We start from the raw sequence: 18291 nt of genomic DNA, 5'->3' as shown, positions 1-18291 counted from the left end.
GAAAGAAAAAGGAATGAGAAGGAATGAAAAAAAAAGAAAAAGGAGAAAAAAATGAGAAAAAAGAAAGAGAAAAAGAGAGAAATTTCTTTTTTCCTATTCGTCTTTTTCTTCATCTTATTCTGACAGGAAGAGAGAAGGTAGAAAGGGTAGTTGCCATGTGGATGAGGGAGAAACCCGATCAATTTATTTATTAAACGTTTTTCGTGCGCTTTTGTTGGCATTGCCGGGTTCCCACGGGAAATACGAGGTGCTTAAAAGAGTAAGGGAGAAGGAGGATAGGAATCCTTTAGCGCGCAAGGGAATTCTCGGCGTTGAGGACGGAAAGGATCCAATGGAGACCTTTCCTAATGGAATCAGCGAGATGGAGAAGCAAAAGGATGAGAAGGAGGATGAACAAGAAGAAGAAGAAAAAAAGAAGAACAAGAAGAGAAAGAGGCGTGTTACAAAGATACTGAGGGAGAAAAGTATAATAAGAAGGTTGACACGAAACCTTGGTCCTTCAAATTTTCCTTCAAATGATTCTACTGTTTTTCCCCATTTTTCGTTCCTCTTATAAATCTATGTTGGTAGGAGACAAATGTGCGAGATAATAAAAAGAAAAATTAAAGGAAAAAAGACTCGTTTTCCTTGTTAAATGAAAAAGAAAGAAAGAAAAAGAGAGAGAGAGAGAGGGAGACCAGGTCGATTTTTCTCGACGAAGAAGACAGCGGTTCGCCATTAGCGCAATCTAATCGTCGGAGGTCCCTTAATAACAGGTTGGTTCCAAAGAAGCTGCCGCAGCAGGCCAAAGATTCTTCCTTCCTTACCTTCGAAGCTGCAAGATGCCGAGAAATCTTAACTGGTAAAGGAAAGGGAAAAGAAGGTGGAGAGTTACTTGGCCAGAAATTCATTTGGTTTCTCGGATAGCTCAACAACCACGATGTTTCCTTTCTCTTTCTCTTTATTCCTCTTTCAGTATCTTATTCTTTTTATCTGTTTCCTCTCTATAATCTCTTTCTCCGAGACCAAGCTCAATTAATGCTTAACGACAAAACTGAGAAAGAAGAGAAGCACTCAACTTTTTCTCTCAAGGGCATGCGTGGGACCGAAGGAAAAGGGACCAGGTCTAAGAATGCGACCATTACTCTTAAGAAGATAGTAGCGCTAATTTTAAAACCTTCTTTTCTACTCTAGCCGCAAATTACCTAGCGCAGGCGCTCAAAGAATGCGCATCGTATCGCATCGAATCGTTCGTTCGTTCGTTCGTTCGGTTTTCTTCTTTTACGTTACTCCTGATGGCGCCTTTAAACGGCACCCTTCTTCATTTTTCAATTCCCTCGTGAATTTTTCCTCCTTTTTTAGTCCTTCTCTATTCATTTTCTATACTTTCTCATTCGGTCTTTTTTAATAATTGAGAAGAACTCGAAATTAACGTACCATCATCATTGAGTTGCTTTATCTACAGGCTTGCTATTATATCATCAGACAATATTAACTTTTTGATAAGGACTATTACACACATAAGGGCTCAACTTTATTCCGTTTGTTAGGATATAATGAACCTTATGCTGTGCACTACTTCTACAGCTGTTTCTTTGATTCTCTTTCTTTATCTTTCTCTCTCCCTCACTCTCTCTCTCTCTCTTTCTTTCTCTTCCTCTTTTTTTTATAATCTTTCTTTTCCTTTTTTCATTTTGGAAAGTATCATTCATTTACCAAAGGATTCTATTCCTCTCTCTCTCTCTTTCTCTCTCTCTTATTCTTTCTCGGATTGAATCCTACGAGTCCAGATTGCAATTTGTTGCACGATTCTTCCTGGAACCCCGTGGGACATAGCTCTGTCATTATCTCGATAGCTACGAGAAAAGTAAAGAAAGGAAAGAAGAAAAAAGAGGAAAAGGAGAAAAAGGTGGAGGAGGAGGAAGAGTAGGAGGAGAAAGACGAAGAAAGGTACTGCGGTAACGCAAATGAAAATTGAAGGAGAGGAGTATCTTTTCTTTTTGAATTATAAACAGACTTTTTCGTTTAAAAAAAAATAGAAAAAAGAAGGTAAATTCGGAATAGTGTGGGCCCTCTTTTTTCTTCCCTTTCTTTCCCTATCCCTCTTTACCCCCACACTTTCTTAGAAATCCACAGTCTTTCTCCTATGGTCGAGATAATTCCTGTTCTAGGTAATACGGGATACAATCTAGCGGATTATGGGGCACCGAAATTGCCAGGTTACGAGAGTAACAGGACAGGAATGGGAACGAAGAAGGGCTAGAAAAATCTACTGGACTTATGTTACCTCCCTTTTGGAAAAGCAACGTGTCATTACAGACAACTCCCAGTCCTTTTTATCGACCATACCCGTTTTTTATTTATCTATCCATTATGTTTTTACCCTCTTTCGTTGTGTCCCTTTTTTAAGAGTCGAAACCACTTTAGTCCTTTTACTTCTACGATAAGGAAATTTTTCTTGGTATTTTTTTCTTTTAATTTTCTTTCTTAAAACCATTCGCTAAATCTTTTAACTAAACAGAAAATAACGAAGTCGTTTGAAACATTCACCAAATATTTTGATTTAATTATTTTTTAAATGTTAATATAATATATATGTTATTATTTTACATAGTAAAAGAACGTTACCAAGAGACGATTTTGTTTTCGAACATGAAATACGACTCTTTTACATCGTTTGCCCTATCTATTCGTCTATCTAAACGTTCATCTATCCTTCCATACATCTATTCACCTGCGTATTCGTCCCTCTATTCGTCTTTTCTCTTTCTCTTTTCAAGCTACTCGTCCGAAGATATCCCACGTGGTAGGAAGGATCGAGTCACTGGTAAATAATGCGCTTGGAGAATGAAAATAAGAAAGAAAGAATGAACGAGTGAGAGAGAGAAAGATGAAGAGAGGGTGCGCCTCACGAGACAAAGGAAAGGACTCGGTCGACTTTTGTTTCACCAAACCGATGAAAGAAAATAAAAATAAAAACTGTCCGACGTCCCAAATATTTCCTGTATTATTTTTCGCTTTTGAACCCTTTTACTTTTCTCATCTCGAATATTTGAAAACAAAAAAGAAAGACGAAACAAGAAAAGTCGAGGTTTGTATTATTAAAAAAAGAAATATTTCCAATAATTTATTATTTGAATAGTAAGAAACTATTAGATTATAATATTTTTTCTACTTGTAGAAACGTTATTAATTTATTTGCAGATATTTAATGCAACCCTCAATATTTAAAATATTTACAGTTCTTATATTAATTTTTATTTCTTATGTAGAAATATTTTATTAATAATTCTAAGCATCTCTTAGGTTTTACCAAATGTAATTGTTTAATTTTTTAATCTAGAAAAATACAAAAATAATATTTTTTCTATTTTTTTTTTACAAATATATGTTACACATCGAGTGCTATATTGATTATTTATATTAAATTCTCATATTTTATTGTAAACACTAAATATTAAAAACTATTAACTGAGTAAATAGCACCCTTAAGAAAATATTAGGAATTTTTGTATTATAACGGTCATAAAAATAAATCGTAGCAATCTCATTGAACGAGCTAACCTTAGCTCGTTATCGACTAAACCGTATCGCGATTCGAAATCGCGACAAATAAATCGAGTAGTAGAAGCTTTAATGAGATCAAATGACTGAATGAAGAAGATAATCTTATTACTCATAAAGAAAAACTGACTCGTGGCGATTATAAAGGTGAATACAAAGCCCTTAATATCCGTAAAGGAGTCGAGGAAAAGACAAAAAATGCGTGCCAGGAAGATGGATAAGAAGATTCTTGTGTTATGCGACTGTTCGTTCTAGTAGTACGGGAGCAAAATCTCTTCTAGATGATGATGCGGAATCTGTATAAGATAACCAAAAAGAAATAAAAAGATGTGATCGCATATATGGCACAAAAAGATCAAATTTACGAGCGAGTAAAGTTCTACCCCTTAAGGATATCGAAGATTTGTCGTACAACTTATCGATTCCATTAAGTACCTACTATTAATCCGATAACTCGAAGTAGATTCGATAAAGTTCCAAGGATACCAGATACGAATAACCTTAGGTCCTTTCTACCTGACCGTCCAAGTGGATTTATTTGCTTTACGTGTCACGGCGGCACGATCATCCTCGTTTCGAGATAACTAAGTCAATCCGAGAAGATTGAAAATAACATATACTCTATCTTTTTTTTTTCACGTAAATGAGTCTTTCAAAGTACCTGTATTTACACGTTGAAATTTGTTATGATGCATGGATCGACACCTCGGTTATATGAAACCTGAATTGATTACAGTTTGTCGTTACGTAGAAAAACGTAGATGTAAAAATTAATTCGGTGCCTTTCTATAACAAATTTAATATTTCATTTTTATAATACATAATTAATTTCTACATCTGATATTTCTTGCATCGGTATAAGTTTCATTTGACATTGAATTAAACCCGTTGTAACTATGTATTATAACATTTAGGACTCGGTGCATGCGCATAGTAACATGTTTGAACGTGTACATAGGAGAGAGTTTATAGAATATTCTAAATGCATCGTTCACCAGAAGAGACATCCGTCTTTTCCATCGAGTCCCTCGATGTTCTTCTCCTTTCGAAAATCCTTCGAAACGACCGTCCACAGGACGATCAACGTTTCTCTATCACGAGACCAACTACGTCTACGAGAAACGGGACAAGCTCAGATTTCACTCATGGGGCCTTCGAAAAAGATAGAGAAAGAGAAAGAGAAAGAGAGAGGGAAAGAGAGAGGGAAAGAAAAAGAGAAAAAGAGAGAGAGAAAAGAGAAAGAAAAAGAGAGAGGGAAAGAGAAAGAGAGACTCATGTCGTAACCTTAAACCTAGTAGACGTCGATTTTCCTTTTGAAAATTAATGGACCCGCTGACGCTATCGTAAAAAATACTCTCCACCCTCTGTCGGGTTTCCCTCGCGAGTTACATACTTGTGAAAGTGGATTTTCTTTCTTCGTCTTTTTCCTGTTGCAATTCGATCGTTCTTTAGTCCCATGCGTGTTTTTCCTTTTTACCAGGTTTTTTCAACTACCACTACTACTACCGAACTACTATAAGAAATCCAAATTGATATACGATACACACACATACACAAGTTCTAAAAAAAAGAAAAAGAAGAAAGAAAAGAAATATAATAAGAATATACAATTACCTCGTCATTCGATCAAATATTAAAATACACGGTAGCATACAAACATTTAAATTCATTGAATGACTTCGTTACGTCTTAACATCTATTACAATTATAGCATTGTGATTCGAAAATAATTAAATTCTATTTGTATTTGTATGCGCGTTCAAAGTTTTCTCCCTTCTATAAAATATTTTTTCAAACGCATTTGTGCGCGACCTTTTCTCTTTTTTGTTCTAAACTTCAATAGCCCCAAAGGAGTTCTTGTCTCACTTTATTTATTTTTCTTCTTTTTCTTTTTTTTTTATATATATGTATGAAGAATAAGAATTTTTCTATTTATGTAAACCGAATCGTTTCACCCTTGATTCGATTCAAGCATAGAATTTTGAAGATATAAGAGAGTAAAAGAGAGAGAACAAGACCCAAAGGGAGATTCGAGCTTCGTTGACCTCCTGGCGAAACGAAACGACCTTACAAGAGTTTCCTCTTAAGAAAAGCAACTCACGGGAGCGAAAACGAGGGGTTGACGAAAAAACATTCGAGTTTTTAGACGAGGTGGTTTCTTACTCGTCTTTGAATTTTAAGACAAAGAAAAAGAAGAAGAAGAAGAAGAAGAAGGAGAAGAAGAAGAATAAGGGCCACCTAGAATGACGTCGATGAAAATTTTTCTTTTTCTTTTTTTCCTTTTCTTCTTCTTCTATATTTTATTTTTATAATTTTTTTCCTCCTTGTTTTTTCTTATTTTCTCGTGCAATCTGGCTAATGTACGAACGTTCACACGATGTCTTATGGTTAGAAGAAACGATAAAGAAGAGGACAGACAGAGTCCCGTTTCCGGCACGTGCGTCTCGTAAGCGCCGTGTTTTCCGCGATACTACTTGATGCCACACAGTAGTACTCGTAAGAAATCACAGACAGAACTCGAAAATGAGATACGACGAATCCTAAAGGCGTCACGTGCTACTAAGATACACTTTTGAAAAGGAGTGCGCGACATATGTTTTAGACAGGGTAGAACCACCAGCAAATCAGTCGACCAAACGACCAATTTATACCCTCCTAGTTTCTTGACCGAAACCCACGTTATTTTCTTATTTGAAGTCATTTAAAATTTTCTCAGCGCCAACCTGAGCAACAAACAAATCATGGTGTTAATGATATTCATAGGAATAAATATAAATCAAGCAAAATAAATAAGAAAGTACAAAATCTTATTCTTACAAATACAATAAATATATTTAAAGGGTATAGGAATGAAAAAAAGTTGTTTGAAGAAAACATGTTGACGATCCATGTAAACAAACGAGTAAGTACCTAAATCACATAAATAAAGGAATTACCAGCCAAGAAAAAAAAAGAAAAGAATCACCTGTAGCAAGCCCTCAAGAAGATTTTCACAATGACGCGTGTGAAACCACTCTCAGGCTACCCTTTTTTTTCTTTTCTGGTAAATCAGAAAACGAGGATGAGTGTCCCTTTTCTTATAAGGGGGACATCCGAGTTATATAATAAATCTTGGAAGATAGGTCTTTCGCCGATGTCTTTGTTCTTTTTCTGGTTGCCTTTTCGACGGAGTGTCGAGGATTTTCTTTTCAAAATGATCGTGAAAAAAAGTATGGACTTTGAGGAATGTTACGAGTGTAAGTATCTTCGAAGGGTTTCTTCTCTCGAAAAGCTGTGTTGGATCCAGCAAGGAAAATGGTAAAGTATCATGAACGTGGTTCGTCTAACCCCTGCTGTTAAAGCAACTTCATGGGAAAAACAGAAGGGTGAGGGGGTGTGGCATTGATGCACCCTTCGAAAGAACCCTGCGGTCATTCTCGTCCTTTAGTCGGCAACCTTCAAAGCCTCGTACACATCGAACGTACCATTATACAGCAGACTTCAAACTAAAGGAACACGACCAACTATACCAACAACAAGGACAACAACAGCAAAAACAAGAACAAGAACAACGACGACGACGACGACGACGACGACGACGATGATAATGACGATGACGATGACGATGATAATGATGATGATAGCCGTTACGGAGCCGCCCTATAATGGAATAAAAATAACCGTGTTTATATAGAATTATGAGTCGATCATCTTTTCTATTCTAGTGTAATAGAGACAGCACGTAAGAAAAAAAAGAATAGGGAAAAATAATACTTTCGATGAAGGGTATCTATGTCCGAACTATTCCCTCCATTATTGTCTAGCTCAGAGGAATACTTGTTTATCGATTAGTGGCCTGTTAAAGCTACGAAATACGCTAACCGTAACAGAAGCTTATCCCCAACTTAGTCATGAATAAATATCGTCGTTTGACCTACCAGTGTGGTTAATGTTCGGGATGAGATCGGACAACATCCTGAATAATCTATGCTTTTTGCGAAGCTTTCTTATGCTAAACCCCGTTCGCTATTTAATTGAATACACAAGTTCTTCTTAATAAATATTTCAAGATTCTTCGATGATTTCAATGCTCTCATCTCGTGAATAAGAATCGAATGATTGTATATTATTTAAAGGTCTACTGTATTTTAGTATAATTTTTAAGTTCGCGACCTTTTGTAATTTTTACGATCACCCTTATGCAAATTATGATCTAACTATGCCCTTGTAATCACGACGAGTTCTAGTTGATTATTAAGTTGGTATTGAATTTCATTGGTTTAAATGCGATACGATTCGAATTTTTGATAACATATACAAAGCGAACACGAATTTAAAGCTTGTTACGAGCCTTTTTCTCTCCTTCCCTTTAACGATACAAGAAAGAACCTGAAGGGCTTCCAAACGAACACAAAAGAAACATGCTCTCTCTCGGTCCATGTGTTTGTCCCACATTGACCAGAATTCATCTACCAGCATAACTATCTAAAGAAATTTACAAAGCGGTAGCTTTCCGATGCAATGAACGCCAACAATAAAACTCGGAGAGTAACGTGCTCCAAAAAGATATCAAATTCAAAATTTAAAATTCTCATCAAACGAGAAAGAAAGTACTTCGTGTCATCAATCTCGATATCATCAACCTGTTAAAAGATTAATAAATAAGATTTATTAAAATTAATATGAATTATTTAATTGTAAATAATGAGAAAATAAAAAATAAAATACACGGAAATACATGAAATAATGATAATAATAATATACAAAAATATATATGCCAACTCGATTTTATTCATTTCGTTTTTGAATTTTTCCTAACAAAATAAACAATCGCAAAAATACTACTCGGCTTTATTATACCGGTGTCATAGTAATTACAACGGTACGGCTATTCCCGGTGCTCAATTGTCTTTCCACGGTAACGAGTTTGCGGCTTACGCGGTCGCAGAAATGTATCGTTCGTTTCCATCCCTTGCCTCGTTTCTCCAACTCTCTGTCCGCTCTCGAATCATCCACCCCAGAGAGAGAAAAGAGAGAAAAGGGTAAACGATAAATGAGAGAGAGAGAGAGAGAGAGAGAAAAGAAAGAGAGAGAGGAGGAGGACGATTTCTGTTTCTGCTCCCTTCCACCACGAATGTTTGCTTTCGTAACACGTTAACGAGACTCGTCGCGAAATTCGAGCGGCGATATTAAGCACCAGCGAATTCTCCAACCCATATACCACCCCTATCCCTCCCACACCCAACTCTACTACTTCTCCCTCATATTTAATTATAGTTTTGCTAATTGCGTTGGTGTAAGAGAGAAAGGAATAACGTTCGATGTGGGGGATTGAGGGGAGGGGTTTAGAATGGTGGTATGGGGTGAGGGTAGTGGGAATAACGCTTGGAAACGAAACGTTATTAAATTATTCTAGTCTAACGCTGTATCCGTTCATGTTCGTGGACATAAATTGACACCGAAAACGTTCGAATCGAATGGCTCCAACGTGGACCATTCCCGATCGGTACGTTGCAAGCTCCGCAATGGGATTAAATTCCTGTTATTAATGGATTTGTTTGCGGTACCCGACTCGACGGTCAATATTTATTTATTCGAACGGACGTTAGCGCAGCGACAAGTACTACACTATCCCTGAGGGGATTTGTTGTCTGATAAGAGTTACCTTCGTCGAAAAAGGGAAGACGGTGAATGAGAAAGAGAGATTTCTCTAAATAAATGACTGTCGTATTTATTTGGTGAAAACACAAATTTATACACCTACCTAAAAGCCGAAACACTGGTGCGGTGGTGCTTTCGTTTCGGTTTCGAAAAAACGTACCGAGAAAAGAGTTTTTTCTTTCTCCCTTTCACTCTCTCTCTCTTTTTATTTTTTCGAAATTCTTTCCAAGTTTTCTTTACTTTGGTCTCGACGGTAATCAAACCTTACCTTTTTCTACATTTATCTAAAGATATTCTTACTCTTTGCCTTTCTCAAACGTTCGATTCCGATAATTTTTACTTTTACCTATGAATTTTGATCCTCCCCTAAAGCTTTTTCTTCTAAAGTATTCCCATAATTTTACCGTACGATGCTGACTAGCGTTTGACAGGCGGATCGAACGCAATGCATCACGACAACCCCCAGTTCGGTAATTCGAGAGAGCCCATGTATTTGGTTCACGTTGAATTACTTATGGTTTTACGTTCTCCGTACGTAAAAAGTATTTCTAAACAATCATTTTTGTTTAAACAACATTATTCCATGAATACATGGATAATGTGCGTATTTCCAATTATCCATCTGAAATATCATATCTCAAAACAATGAGATAATAATAAAAAATCTGACGAGAACATGAAAAATAATTCGAAGTGTTATACAGCAAAAAAATTAAAATACCAATACAAATAAATCTACACCTACTCACATGAGAGCTCGCGAGCTACTCCACAGCATCCGGCGAGCGATAGAAAGCACGTCTCTTTTCCCTCACTACTACACTTTCTACCTCCTCCCGCATATTCATCCCCACTCTATAAATTCTCCCTCCAGCATCGTAACCACCACCACTAGCATCACCGCCGCCGTTTTTGCCGCCGCCCAGCTCCGGCGCCCAACAGTCGAAGGGCCCCGAGTCTTCCGTGCTATGAGTAGTCAGTTGGCCGACATGAGCCGCGCGTGTTTGTTGGGGATATTAGTGTTCGTACCTTTCTCGAGATTGAACTATCAAAACTCGAAGCGTCGATGCTCGATTTATTAAAACGACCAGGGTCCTTGTTTATTGGATCCTAATGATATTATTTTTTTTACAAATCATTCCACAATTGGATAATTAAGTTTAATATACATATAAACATATATATATGTGAACGATAAATGGTTATCACGAGATACGATAAATTATTTTGGGGAAATTTGGAGTGCATAAAATATAGGTGCTTCGAACGTGGTAGAGTGATAAAGAGATCGATAGTGTTATTATCGATTAGTTCGTTAATTTTCTAATTTGTCATTTATTTCATCTTCTCGTCTCTTTCATTTCGAATCTTTTTTCCCTTTACTATCAATATTTATTTATTTTTCTTTTTTTTCGGTGAATATATGTACACGATCAAGTTGTTTCCTTTTCTTTTCGAAACCGTTTAAATTTTCGAATCTAATCGTGGAGTAAAAAGAATAGGTCTTGTTAAAACACATGATGCTTAGAAGACGGAACGGTACGGTGTAACGAACTGTACGAATGATAACAGTGTAAGTGCGGTGGGGTTAAAGTGCCAGCCCGTTTATGGATAACTACGATCGGCCGATCGAATTTACGAGTAAGTGATAAAAACATTAGTGTATATTTTTATGCATGTATATATGTATGTATTTATGTACGTATATATGTATAAATGTGCGAACGTTATTCTTCTGGATTTAATAATTTATTCATTTTCATTTCTTTTCTAACGAAGAAATTTTTTCCATCAAGAAACCATACTTAGGAATATTTCCGTATTATCGTCCGTCGTTAGGCTTTTCTAACGAACGAATAGAAATGACTTTTTATTAGAATGTAGAAGTCATAAAAAATATTCAACACATAAATACCAAACAAAATGAAGACTTTTTACTTTTCAAAGGTAAGGGACAAAAGTATTTTCGAATCATTCGACCGAATCCACAATTTCAAATTCTCTCTCTCTCTCTCTCTCTCTCTCTCTCTCTCTCTCTCTCTTACTCATGTACTCTTCTGGTGAACAAAAATAGGAGAAGATAGACGTTCGAATGGCAACCCTCGAGAAAGAACTCCCGCTGTGCTTTTTTTGACTTTTAACAAACGTCAGCGAACAAACTACGCAACGTTATATAGTAGCTTTTTTATATATTAGTAGAATTTCTCTCTCTCTTTCTCATAATAAGGAAGATAGATTTAAATTATCCTAAAATTATGGATTTTTAAATGGAAACTTGGATTACCTCGAATACCTCCAATCTCGCCGACGGACTATATCGCATTACCATGCTCGAGTCAAGTCATTAAATAAACGCGAAGTGACACGAACCATTCCTCCTTTTTTACTTGTTGCTTCCTCTTGATTATTTTTATTTTTTTGATTTATATTTATTTTATCATAGATATACCACGTATATATTATCATTTATGTACAATCATAAGTCACTAACTACACTTTTGTTTAAAAATAATTTATATAATTTACATTATCCTTCTTATAGTTAATATTATTTTTTTGAATATATTAGCCATCACATCACAGAAATAAATCATCAATAATAGTAGTACGTCATAAAAGTAGTACGTGATTGTAAAACATACTGCGTTATCCGTTCCACAACAATGCTAGTACTGACGAATAAGGTTAGAGCCGTCACATGAATTTCATTTTTTGTTAATTTGATATATTCTTCACCTTTTCCTTCATTTCATAGAGAATAAGAACGGAGTTATTTAACTCTCCCATACACAACGTTTGACGTGAGCTATTTATATCTACTTATACTCCCCTCCTCACCGCTATCTTGGCACTCGGCCAATGGTACTAATCTTCATCGTGACCCTATGACACGGACAGTAATACTTTTATATCTTGTTCCTCCTACTTTTACGTTTCTATACGTTTGTTATAATTTTGTCTCCTTTTAAAGGGAAAGAATAAGAAAGAGAGAGAGAGAGAGAGAGAGAGAGAGAGAGAGAGAGGGGAAACAGGAGGAAACTTTACAAACAAATTTAAAAAAAAAAGAGAAAAACGCGTTCATTCATCCGCATCGATGAATGCAGACACGCCGTACCCATTTTTCCGTATAAAATCGAATTGGTTCTATGTGCCTAAAAGCACGGTAAGGTACTTTTAACATTTTTTTCCTATTTGTTTTTACTTCTTTTTTTTTTAATCCTCACCCTCTATTTTTTTCTTTTCTCTCTTTCTCTATCTCTTTTTTTCCCATTATTATTTCAAAACGCAAAAGAAGAGAAGGAGAAAGTTGAGAAAGATGAGGATGGGGAGGGTTGGTACAACGTAGAGCGGAAATAAAACGCGAGTCACGTCGGCGATAAACTAGAAACATTTTGCGAACGCATGTTGGACGAGTCGAAGCGTTGCTGCAACGGCTGGTGGTCTCGCATTTTTTTTCTTATGGGTAACACGTTAGGTTCGAGCCTACGGGAGGGATAAATAGCCGCTGGTCGAACTCTTTCTCTCTCTCTCTCTCTCTCTCTTTCTCTTTCTTTCGCGAAGGTTGCTAACGCGGAAAATGCATAATCGTAAAATATCCTTCCATATGCGGCGGTGGTTGTGAATGGAGATTTATAAACATTCAAGTGCACTTACTAGAATTACGTCTATTGGATCACGTCCCTTTTGGTTGGCCGTTTACAGTGGCAATAAGTTTTTCAAGATTTATGCGAAATATATATATATATATATATATATATATATATATATATATATATATATTATGTGTGTGTGTGTGTGTGTGTGTGTGTGAAAATTCAAGCGCCACCAACGAACCCTCTTTGTTTTAAACTTGCATCCGCTCTCTCTCATTCTGTCTCATTCTCTCTGTCTAGGAATATTCCCAAGATACGTATCGTGTTAAATTCACGAATGCGTTTTAACCCTATAACTGTACCTTGTATTTCCTGGCAACTGTCAGAATTACGTTTGGAAAAGTGAGAACATCTCTCGAAATAGAAATCCAAGTTTCGATTTCTGATCTCTTAGGACGTGTTCCTATCTTTCTGGAAAGAGTTTAAATAAAATATTCAAATTATATTAATTCTAATGAAAATTTTAAAACCTTGTTAGCTGATTTTCCGCGAATTTCATTTTTTTTGTCCAAGTAACTTTCGATTGATCAAGTTTTGAAATTTGTTTTTTCAAGAGGCACGTTCTATAATTTCTATCGTTTCAATTCGTTATCTCCAAAAGGAAGAAATTACCAAGATTTGTAGTTGGATTCCGTAACTAGCATCCTCGATGCTTCGATCTATGATTTCTTCTTACTTATTTTCGATTCCCTGTTTGCAAGTGAAATGGGAATAACCTGTGCAATTTTTATTCAAATATTATACTATTACACCAATCGATCAACCTAATAAACAAGTTGTTACAAGAGGCACGTTCCACAATTTCTCTTTCATTCGTTCCCCTTTAAAATTTATTATCTTCAAGAGGAAGAAATTGGAAAGATTTGTACTTTGATTCCGTGGTATCCCCGAAACTTTAATCAACGGTTTTTTTTTAACGTATTGCTTGTCCTTACAAAACAGAAAGAGAAAGGGTGTGAAGAAAAAAATTCAATTAATTAAAAATATATACTTAGGTGGGTTAAAAAGTTGTGACCGTAATATAAAAAAAATAATATCTTTTTCCGTCACTCATAATCAATTTAAAAAGAATAAGCTCAAGAAATTTGTACACCCATCCTCGTACATTGTTGCATAATTATCTGCAAAAAGAAAAATAAATCGTACAATTTGTTTGTTAAAATATTCAAGAAGAGGACACGTCCAACAATTTTTCTTTCTTCCTCTTCCGTTCCTTTTTTAAAATTTGATATATTAAAAAAAAATGAAAATATTATTACAAAAAATATTTTTGTATTCGCGTAAATCGATTTTTGGTAAAATTCCATAATTGGAGTATCCCTTGATATATCGGATAAAACCATTTGAATGATTTTGAAAGATCATTGATCGTAAAGACGAAGCAATGTAATCCATGGATCGATGCAGGAGCAATGGTGATTTGCAAAACGATCGATTCAATTACTACCTTCGACGATACGTCCGCGTCCGTGTAAGATCGGTGAACGAACGAACGAATAAACGAACGAACGAACGTGCGATGCTATCGAGTATCACAGTGTTCGAGTTATACTATGTCTCGATTCTGTTCTCCACTAGAATAAAATCGATGTTGAAATTCGCCATATATATTCGTTCGAACGATCGGTAACACAATATTCTCGACGATCCGTGCCGTTTATCGCCACCGTTACCGATAATTCGTGACACACGTGATCTCCCGATCGATCCTGAATTTTTTACCTTGTTCTGCGAGACGCCGCCATTCTGTCTCTCTCTCTCTCTCTTTCTCCCTCTCATTTTCTTTTTCTCTTCTGTATTACTCTTATATACCGGAGATAACACATTGCGCCTTTCCTTTGCCGTTCATTTGATCTAACCGAATAATTAATGATCCCGCGATATCTTGCTTTTAAAATAGAGAGAAACGGCGGCGGTACGTATCAATCGTCATTGGCGCCGGATTAATAATGATCGTAATAATAATAATAATAATTATTGTAATAATTATGATTATGTTAACAATTGTAATAATAATAATAATCATCATCATTATTATTATTATATCGTGAATAATAATAATTGCTTTGTTCGAATTACACAATATTCATAGAATCATTGTATTATTATTGCACTATTTAACGAAACGCAGATTAATCTTGAGAGAAGTAAGTCATACCACATTATTTTGTGACGAGATGCTTATTTATTATTATACCGCTAATATTAAAACTAAGGAATTTGATTTTACTCCGATCCCACTAAAATTCTTATTTTAATTATTCAATTTTGAAATTGGATTCCTACTTTTAATATTACGTCATATATGCGTATGTGATTTCAAGTTCTGCAGATCGATATCGTTTTAAATCGAAATTCTAACGCATCGACACTCGTGTATTTTACTCGTGTATTATCAAGTTTGTTCTACATAGTATGCAAAATTTTTAGATTTTTAAAAGTGACTTTTCTCTATTCAGAAACTATTATTAATCTTTTAGCATAGTTAATAAATTAACAAAGTAAATGACGATTCCAAAAATGGTTAGATCCGTTACTCTGGTTTTATAATCGACAACCAACGGTCATTTTATCTTTAAACCAATTAGTACGTCGATAAATATAACCTGGATTTATTTTGAAGTCTTTTTTTTCCTTTTTTTCTAGAATCGGATTTAAAAAATATAAGAAAGAGAAAGATAGAAGATGAAATAATAAAAAGAAAATGGAGAAAGAAAGATAAATACTGAAACGTTTACTCTTGAATAGATTAAGTTGAACAAATGACAAGATCCTGGTAGTCTATAGGAACGACTACATGGTGGGTGGTTATGTCCATTTGATTCTAAAGAAGGGACACCTTATTTGACTTCGTTGAGAAAACGTTCTTAACGATTAAGCGAACTATCTATACATAAATTTATGCGCAGTATGGTAGTAGCTATTCTCAACGTTAAAGACTACTAGAGAACTCAGTCGAGCAAAGTCGAGTCGATCGTTACAAGAACGGTACGTTCTGTGTTTCACGAGAGAAAAAGAAACTTTTGAAACTAATGAAGTCTCGAGCAAATGTCGAGATAAAGAAAGAACGAGCAGAAAAATAAAGAATTAAAAATTATAGACAAAAAATAATAGAAGAGGAATAATAGAATAAGAAAAATATAGACGGTATCCCGAAAGTCGATTTATCAAGAACAAAAAAAAAGAAATATAAGAAAAAAAATCAATATTAGTATATTAACGTAATTAAAATATTAATGTTTCGTCTTTTCGGAGTTACGTGGGTCGATCGAAAAGTTTTAAGCCTAACATAAAAATCATTTTTTTGGCAGTCAATATTAAAAGTTTTTAAAAAAATAATACGTAGGTTAAACATTTGTCAAGCTACACTTGTGTAAGTTTTCAGTTAGTATTAGTAAAAAAAATTTTAACCTGTAATTGATAATATTTGCCAATGAAAATGTATAATATTTTGTTTTTGTTTTTGTATTAAAATTTTTTATTCGATAAAGAATCTTTGGAGAAACATTTAATGTTTTCAAGGTGCTTTTTATATATGCTTACGAAAATTCCCTTTTTTTTCTTCTCTTTTCTTCTTTTCTCTTCTCTTGGTTGTTCCTTTGCTATTACCACCTTACTTAGTCGTTCCGTTTCTGTAAATATAGTGAGCTTGACATACGTCTCTTTGAACATTCGACTTACTTGCTGACGAGACAGACAGAAAGAGAAAGAGTAAGAGAGATTTACTCTTTTCATTCTATTTATTTCATTTTCCACGTGAGTAGGAATTTATCACAAATCTCTAGGGAGAAAAGCTCCAGATGGATTATCGATAATTATCTAGTAAATTAGTTGATCCGTAAAGTAATTAATTTATCGCTTTCCATTATCGGATGAAGCTTTGTTAATATATCAATTTACTCTTGCCCCTCTTTCGAGAGATAATTAAAGTCCAAAAGTTAAAACGAAAAATGATCTACCGATAAAAGCTCTAAATATCGCGTTACTCGTTCATTAAATTTCAACAGTGTTACTTGTTCATTCAAGTGAAATGTCTCGTTCTGTCATCCTCCGTTAATTACGTGTAACACCGATCAATCGAATCATTTTATCGAATTTCACATTCTATTATTACGGCTAATATTTTATTATTTCAAAGAAAAATCTTTTCAATTTAATAATATGTAGGATTTGATTTATTTAAGTATAGAATTTAAATACAAAAATGAATAATAAGCTTCATTATTTGTTATAATTAATGTAATAATTCACACCACTCTCTAATTCGAACTACTCACTAACACACACGTAACTCAATATATTCTCTATACTCACGCAATATCTTCTCTCTTCACTCGTTAGTTTCACTCTGCCTTTTGATCATCCTAATTCACTCGCCGATACATTCTTTTCATCCTTTCTTTCTGGCACGTACACTAATCATAAGTTAGCAACAAATACACATATATATAAAATAATCTTAATCGATATCCACCGAACAAACTAGTAGCGCATACATACACACAAATCTCGCATCTCACGTATATTTATTTTACGCGTAGTAAAAATTATTTATTGTATCTAAAAAAAAGAAATTCAATAAGCGAATCATCATGTTCTTTCCTAACAAAAAAAAAACAATGAACTAGAGCGCATTTAATTTTTGTTTCAAAAAGAACTTAACACAAATTATCAAAGATCTTTCGACATTAGAAATATTATTGAACGTTTTTAATTCCGTTGAGTAAAAAGGTTTGCTCTAAACCCATCGTGAGTAGATTAAAGTAAAGTACCGGCGATGATGGCGAACTTAATTGCAACGTCCGCGTAACGTGAAAATCAGATTAAAGCATGGTCTCGTACGGTACGACACGAAGGAGCAAAAGATTCACCTCGGGCGTAACGCTTACAAACGACGCGTATTTTACGTCATTAGTTACGCCTTCGTGTCGAGAATGGTGGCTTGCTTGCTTGCTTGTAACTTGCAGCTTGCTTGCTTGCTTGCTTGCTTGCTTGCTTCCGTGATACGTACGAGACTTCTACGCAGAATTTTCTAGCTTTCGTTTTTCACGCGGTACACGTATTTTACACGCAGGTGTGTTCACGTTAAGTGCTTAACGTTTGCGAGAAAATATCACCAAACAGGAAGTTAAACGAACGTGATCGTAATAACGCGTAATCTGAATTACAAATCTATCGGTCAATTGGATCCTTTTTCTTTTTTAAATAAGTCAAGAATGATAGTATTGATTTTCTATACGCTTTTTTCTTTACGGTACTTTCTCTCGTGAAAGATTGAAAAACCTGACTTTTGTACATACACACATACGACAAGAAAAAGAAATAAAAAAGAAAAATAGAGAAAGAAAAATCTTTTTCTTTCACCTTGAAGGATGCATCTCAACCGGATGCAAGAGGTGGAAAATAGAGATCCATCTGGCGTGCGTTCGATCCCATCTGCAAAGAAAGCAGAAGA

At 35.0% G+C, this 18291-nt stretch overlaps 1 protein-coding gene and 2 long non-coding RNA genes across 5 annotated transcripts in view; 2 read left to right on the top strand and 1 right to left on the bottom strand.

The window, feature by feature from the left end:
• The window catches only part of LOC149033237 (uncharacterized), a 152015-nt gene extending 141989 nt beyond the window's left edge, over positions 1-10026 (bottom strand). Inside the window, exon 1 of the long non-coding RNA XR_016175971.1 lies at positions 9933-10026. This is a non-coding gene — a long non-coding RNA (uncharacterized LOC149033237). The remainder of the gene's footprint in view (positions 1-9932) is intronic.
• Positions 1-18291, top strand: part of LOC149033233 (uncharacterized) — a 281299-nt gene that overhangs the window by 34108 nt on the left and 228900 nt on the right. The gene's annotated exons all lie outside the window — the stretch shown is intronic.
• LOC107071950 (netrin receptor UNC5C) overlaps positions 10159-18291 on the top strand; it is a 49865-nt gene continuing 41732 nt past the window's right edge. For 2 of the 3 annotated variants that reach the window (XM_015331466.2, XM_015331441.2), the window contains exon 1: positions 10160-10824. The gene's annotated coding sequence lies outside the window, so the exon portion shown is untranslated. Of the gene's footprint in view, positions 10825-18291 lie in introns of all 3 variants that reach the window. The other variant, XM_015331457.2, reaches the window with a different exon arrangement.

Source organism: Polistes dominula, unplaced genomic scaffold, assembly GCF_049000335.1.
Source record: "Polistes dominula isolate Pdom_NZ unplaced genomic scaffold, Pdom_raw_medaka contig_15, whole genome shotgun sequence".
Lineage (NCBI taxonomy): Eukaryota > Metazoa > Arthropoda > Insecta > Hymenoptera > Vespidae > Polistes > Polistes dominula.
Note: the sequence above shows the minus strand (reverse complement) of the source record. Positions and strands in the feature narration are given on the sequence as shown.